Source organism: Sceloporus undulatus, chromosome 3, assembly GCF_019175285.1.
Source record: "Sceloporus undulatus isolate JIND9_A2432 ecotype Alabama chromosome 3, SceUnd_v1.1, whole genome shotgun sequence".
NCBI lineage: Eukaryota > Metazoa > Chordata > Lepidosauria > Squamata > Phrynosomatidae > Sceloporus > Sceloporus undulatus.
The window spans coordinates 204,879,844-204,886,772 of NC_056524.1; the positions used below are offsets into that span (position 1 = coordinate 204,879,844).

Sequence of the window (6,929 nt, forward strand, 5' to 3'; positions counted from 1 at the left end):
CAGGTTACAGCAGTTTCTACAGTATACAATGAAATAAAGCTTCTGCAGGGAAAGAATGGGATTCTACTCTTAACTGATCCTACGGTAGCTGTGTGTCCACCTTTCAGGCAAGGTAAACAGCAGCAGCCTCCAGAATCCTTTAGTTAGCATGTATGAACAGCAAAACAGAGGCAACAGAGACAGAAAGGAGAGAGCAAATAAGCCTGCCTCACCAGCTACCTCCAGCATGCTAAAAAGCCATAGATTATAATCTTGGGCCTGTTACAGACAGCCAAAATAAAGCTGCTTCGAGTCACAGTGGAGGTATGATGTTTCAATGATGCATGCGTCCTAAGAGTCCAGAAGCTACACCAAAGCCACGCTCCAATCCTTGGTCACCAAAATGGAAATAATGAGAAAAGTGCAGACTAGTGAAAGAAAAAGTTATCACTGGATGCATTTTGGAAGAAGCTTTGAAATGTTATCTAGAAGTTTCATACTGCTTTTACTTATGCAAGGCTAACCTGACCTGTTTGTTTAATTTCACATGGGCATATATATTTTTATTAAAATGTTTGCTGAAACATGTTGAGCTGCTTTTCCTTTTTGGCTGTAGGAACCCATCCCTATTCTTCCCATGTCATTTCTGCCTCTGGTATCAAATTTCTGTTAAAGAAGTCATGTCCAGGAACACATCTAGTTCATTAACTGAGGCATGCCTGTATAATGTTATTAAAATTTTAGTCCCAATTTTGTGATAAAGGCAGAGTATAAATAAAGATGATGATTTATATAAGTAGATAGTGATTTTTATATATAAATTATATTATAAAACGAATGTGTCTGTCTGTGTGTGCCTTCAAGTTGCCTGTCGACTTATGCGATTCCACAGAAAAGAAGCTTTTGACTGAATATAGTCTTTTTTAAAAAAATATTCACATTATATAATTCAAAGAAAAAAAGTACAAGAGCTCAGTATAATTCATAATGAGTTACAAATATTTACAAATATTACAAATTACAAAATATTTTGCTTGTGTGTGTGTGTGTGTGTGTACTTAGTTTTCCATATTAGCTTAGAGTAATATCTGATTCATTGTTCTAATCTCTCTTTAACATTTCTTATGTTCCTTTTAAATACACACTACTAGTAATCACAATATCAATATTAAACATTTAATTCAATTACATATTAGTTTTATTTTTTTAATTTAAACAAGTACTTTCCCTTTCATCTGAACGCCACTGATTTATCGGTTACTTCCGCTTCTTTTTAATAATATTAGAGAAGATATGCTTTCCTGAATCCCCCGTCCCCCCTAAATATAACTATTATGGTTGTATTATCTTTGTCTGTGTTAACTTACCTATATAAAGTCAAAATAATATAAATATTCAACAATACTATTCAACAGTATCACTCGTTGTTGTCCATGAAAATAATAGTGGCAAAATAGAAGAAAAGCATTAGCAATATACAATGAATGTCTCGTATCAGTTTGGCTTTACCAAAATACTGCTTTCATGGAGGTTCCCCATAATCTTCAAAAGGAAGCCATTCTTTTTCTACTTTATTTATTGCTTTGTTATTGATTAGGAAGGTCAATTTATCAAATTCTTTCATACCAATGATTTTAAACTTCCACTCTTCTATTTTTGGTGGATCTGCTGATTTCCATCTCTTAGCTATAATTAGTCTCATGGCTGTTACTAATAAATCATAATTCTCCAAAATCTCACTTTGTCTTCTTTTTTGAGTATTGAGGTCATATTAAGTAAATATAGCTCTGAGGAGAAAGGATATTGTATATTTAATTTACTTTGAATTATTACATGAACTTTGGTCCAAAATATTTTCATAAGCAGGCAAGACCAACACATGTGATATAGTGTGCTGACTTCTTTAGTTCCCCGTTTTATGGATTCTGCTCACGCTAACTGGCACATAGTATAAATACTGTCTTAAGACAGAAAAGGGGGCTTACAAAACAAGACTACTGCCAGAAGAGAAAATAACAGCACTACAATATTTTTAAAAAGAGCTAAGGTATATACAATTCCCCTGTGCCTGTCAACATTTTCTGTCATCTTGCATCATTGTGTCAAAGGTGCATAAGCCTTTCAGTGGTCCTTACAAGTACAAAACATTTAGTTTTTAATTTAAAATGTCCTCAGCACATAGTATACCAAATTAGTAAAATGATTTTACCAATTATGGTTTCTTAAATAATGTCATGAGAAACTAGAGAGCTTCAAAATATACATGGTTCATTGCCACTAAGGGGTGAAACAGACAGGGCAAAATGAGTGGCAAGGAGCTGCTCCTGCCCCGATCGCCCTGAGACTGTGGTGACCACACACTGTGGTCCCGAGGGTGCCTGCTGCTGTGGCCTCAAATAGATTGCAGCAAGAAGCGGAAAAGATCCACTCCTTTTTTGACCAAATTAGATGGCCCTGGTACAGCCTCGGAGCAGCTTCCACATGGGGTGAGGGTGTGCGTCATGTAATTGCCATACCTTCAAGCCGCATGGAAGCCAGCTTTTTAAGCCTGCCTTTTGAGTCTGCTTTCTCCAGCCTCCATCACTCAAGTGGAGAAAAATGCCTTAACTAAAGTGTCAAAAATCAAGGTCCCTGATCAGTTGAAACATTCAACTTTGCTGAATTTCTGCAAAGGAAATGTGTGGCACCACATAGCTCATTCCTGACTCAATAAATCTTGACATATCAACCCAAGATTGTTACATATGAACAGGACTAACAGATGTGTCAGCTTTGATCATGTAAATGTTCAAAATGCAAAACTCAGTTGTATCTGGAAAATCTGGCTAACATTATAAATAAAGCACTGCTCAATTATTGTACATTATTCATTCACTGCTCCTTCTTTCTTACTTCACTTTATTATCTAAATAAGGGGTTGGGTAATACCTAAGATCAAGAGACTACATCCAGTCTCACTGGTCTATGGACGGTGCCACTCGCCCCCACGGTGCTCCCTTTAATTTTACTCAAAAATTCCCTGTTCCCAAGCAATGTCCAGTTTGCACCCTACATCTTACTGTGTCTAAAAGAGCCCCCCACCCGCAAAAACATTTGTAAACTGCTCCCCATTCCTCCTGGAATGTGCTGGAACAATTTGAGGTAATAAGAATTGCCGGCCTGCACAATTATCTTGGAGGGCGCCATAAGGCCTGTGGAACACACTTTTTTTTCACCACCTTTGATTTAAATGGCACCACAGGTATAACTCAAAGATGCATTGGTAAAGTCGAACGAAAGCTTTCATGGCTGGCATCCTGGTTTTTTGTGGGTTTTTCGGGGGCTATTTGGTCATGTTCCAGAAAAGGTTCTTTCCTGACGTTCACCAGCCATCTGTTGATTGCCAGCCACAGATGCTGGCGACCCGAAACATCAGGAAGAATCAGAAACTTTTCTGGAAAAATGGCCACCAGAGCCTAAAAAAAAACCCACACAAAAAAAACTAAAGATGCATTTGCCTTCACTTCACTCTGTGAACTGAAATTAAATGTAAGTTAAGAGGAAGGCCCTCAAGATAGGAGTAACAAACACTAAGTTTTCTATGAGAAACGAAGTCTGAAGGGACTTCCAGCTGGCCCTCTTTATCCTCAGATCTTCATCCACAATTCCGCCATCTATGGCTTGTAGTGTAACACCACTCATTTTAAAAAAGCAAACTTGTTTTGCCATTTTATATAGGCCCTGGAACCAAACCCTCGTGAAGGGGTAGGAAACTTTTTGAGAGGGGGGCTGGGTTGCTGCCCTCAGACAACTGGGGGGGGGGGGTTGAACCGACAAATAAATAAATAAATAATAATATTAAATAATTTTAAAAAGAAAAAAATAAAAAAAATATAAAAAACAATTCCTACATACACTGCACATATCATATTTTGAGTAAAAACCCAACCAGTCGTATGCCACTCTTCTTTTTTTCTTTTCTCTTTTCTGCAGCCTTGCAGTTCTGCAAGCAAACCCCCTCCGCCTCTTCTGCACACAAGACTTTATTTGAAGGAAAGGGTTTGAAATTAAATCTACTTCTTTCCTTCTTTTTTGCCTTGGGCATGTCACACTCTCTCCGCCTCAGGAGATGGCCTGCCTTCCACCCCCTGACGAAAATGCCCAGAAAAACCCACCGACGCCATAACCCTGGAAGGCCACACAGCAACCACCCAAACTTTGCCCGGGGGGGGTGGGGGGGGGAGTCCACACTCTCTCAGCCTCGGGAGGCAGTGGCAAACCCACCCCTCTGAAAAAACTTTGCAACAGGATCATTCCTAATGTCCGGATGCTTGAGCACCCACCACCACCACACCTCCCAGCCCTTGTATCTTGACGATGGGGCACAGATGGCAAAATGGACTTTCCCTTTCTGGCCAACAGCCCCCCCCCATACACACCCAACACAATTCCAAACACACACTAAGCACATTTGGGCATTTCACCTGGCTTTACTTAACATGGCAATCTCTTGCCTATTTCATCGAGGCTTATTGCAGAACCAAACTCTTTGGGTTTCACACCGAACATGGTTTAACATGGCTATGCATATATTGAACCTGTCCAGGTGGTTTTCACACGAATTGGATTTGGTGTTTCAAATTTCTTGCACCACCTATACTTCTCAGAGTGGTACTTGGTCAGGGACTTTGGTTTTTCTTCCTGCGCATGAGTTTGTAAATCACAGCATTTACATTGGCCATGCCTCAGAGGCTTCTGATATCAATCATTACCATTAAGAACCACAAAACACAAAGAAAAGGCACTTTGGAAAGTCCCACTCTCTCGGCTTCTGAAACAGTGCCTGAATGCCTTGGAAGCTGACTCATATCATCCATCATCATCTATCATCATCATCATCATCATCAACACCACCACACTTCATTGTCAAACAAGGGGAGACTTGTTAGCATTAAAAGCACCCAAAACACATTTGGAGGTGACAATCTCTCGGCTTCTGAAACAGTGCCTGCATGTCTCTGAAGCTGACTCATATCATCATCATTCATCATCATCATCACCACCACCACCATCACCACACTTCATTGTCAAAACAGGGAGACTTGTTAGCATTAAAAGCCAAAAAAACAAACAAAACAAACAAACAAAACAAAAACAACCTTGTAGCCAGGGCCTCTGGCCACTCCATCACCTCCTTCTCCTCCTCCATGTCCTGCGCCGGCCTGTGGGTGGAGGAGGCAGAGAGGAGGAGGGGGCGGGGGGGGGGCCTGGCGGGTGGCGTTCGCCGGGCCCCAGGCCTCTCCCCACAGGGCGGGGAGGCGGCTGCCGGCAATCGCGCTTATTGCGCGATCGCTGGTGGCCCCCGGGGTGGGGGTGGCAATCGGTGGCAGGGCCGGGTTGGTCCCCACGTCTCGCCAGGCCGGATCTGACCCGCGGGCCGTACGTTACCGACCCCTGCCCTAGTGGATCCCAGGGCCCACCGTACATCTCTCTGCCTACCAAATTCCTCCTTCGTGTAGTTTGTAACTTTATTTGTTAGTATGAGCTCTGTAATTCTTCAGAGAACACACCACATGAAAAAAAGAATAATTTTTTTCTTCTTCTTCAACTACAAGTCCTAGTTTAGCTCACTATTCAGAAGATTGCTTATTCTGGTTTATTACTGTTTTTCTGATTTGGTCAGAAAAACTGACCAGAATCTGGACAATAAGTACATAAATGCAGGGAAATCAGTTTCCATAAATATCTTGAAGCATGATCTACAATTTAACTGTAGTTTATTCATGCATAGCAATAGACCTGTAGTCTCAGATGGGGCTTCTTAGAGCTTTTGACCACAATAAAATATATTCATTCCCACATTTATGGACACTGAATTGCAGTATTAGCCATAAGCAGTAATGGTTTTAGCAGGTTGTATTTTTCCAGCTAAATAATATTTGTATGTTGATAACTAAACAAAGAAACAGTGGATGAAACAAACATTACTAAATGTAATTCATCTGGATTTAGTAAAAGCAAAAAACAAGAACTTTTCATACCATGTCTCTGTAAGTCATTCTAAGTGGACTGACCATGATAACCATATTATTAAGTAAAACTATGGGGAAACCACAAATAAAGGGGTGATAAGTGGAAAATGTTGAAGGAATTAATGATCCATGGTCTCAATTTTCTGCATTTGAGACACTACTAAAACTATTACTGGTAGATTTACTCTAAATCTGGAAAAAGAAAGGAGAAGCTAGGAACATGGGGAGGAAAAACCTGGTTAATTTTTGCCAGTTTCAGTATAACAGAAGAGCTCACAGTTCTTACTGTCTGGAAACTGCTGATAACCAGATCTTACTAGCCAATCTAAAATTAGAGGTAACTAAAAGCTCCCTACATAGCATTTTATGTAACACAGAATTTGGGGGGGGGGAGTCCACAACTGACATGGTAAAAAGCAAGGAGGAATCAGGAAATGTGGTTTCCAAGTCATGATCATAAACTATGTATACATATAACCCATTTGTAGTTGCCTCAGCTTATTCAGAAATCTTGTAAATTTATCCACTCAAGCATGGATTCAGGCAGAAGACTCGATCCCATCTTTTCCCTCTCAGTAAATGCCACAGATTATTTATGCTGTCTCTGAATAAACACGCTCACACAACAGTGCCTTCTACAAAGCAAGCATCCTTTCAAACCTCACAGTATTTGTACATAACCCACACACTATTCTAACACTTCCCTCCTCCAATATTCATACGCAACATCCAAACATCTACAAAAGTGAGGTCTCTACATTTAGACTTCCCTTTCAGACATTTGTGCTATAGTTATAAGGGGGCAATATGAATTCTTGTCAAGTTGGAGGAGGAGGGCCTGCCTGCACCTGAATAGGATTATAGACAGCCCTCCACATTTGTGGCTTTGACTTTTGTGGATTTGATTATTCAAGGATTTGATTAATATGTTCTCTCTAT

General features: G+C 40.2%; 2 protein-coding genes across 10 annotated transcripts in view; both read right to left on the reverse strand.

Moving 5' to 3' along the window:
- Window positions 1-6,929, reverse strand: part of PDCD4 (programmed cell death 4) — a 777,136-nt gene that overhangs the window by 767,759 nt on the left and 2,448 nt on the right. The gene's annotated exons all lie outside the window — the stretch shown is intronic.
- The window catches only part of ADD3 (adducin 3), a 226,427-nt gene that overhangs the window by 49,452 nt on the left and 170,046 nt on the right, over window positions 1-6,929 (reverse strand). The gene's annotated exons all lie outside the window — the stretch shown is intronic.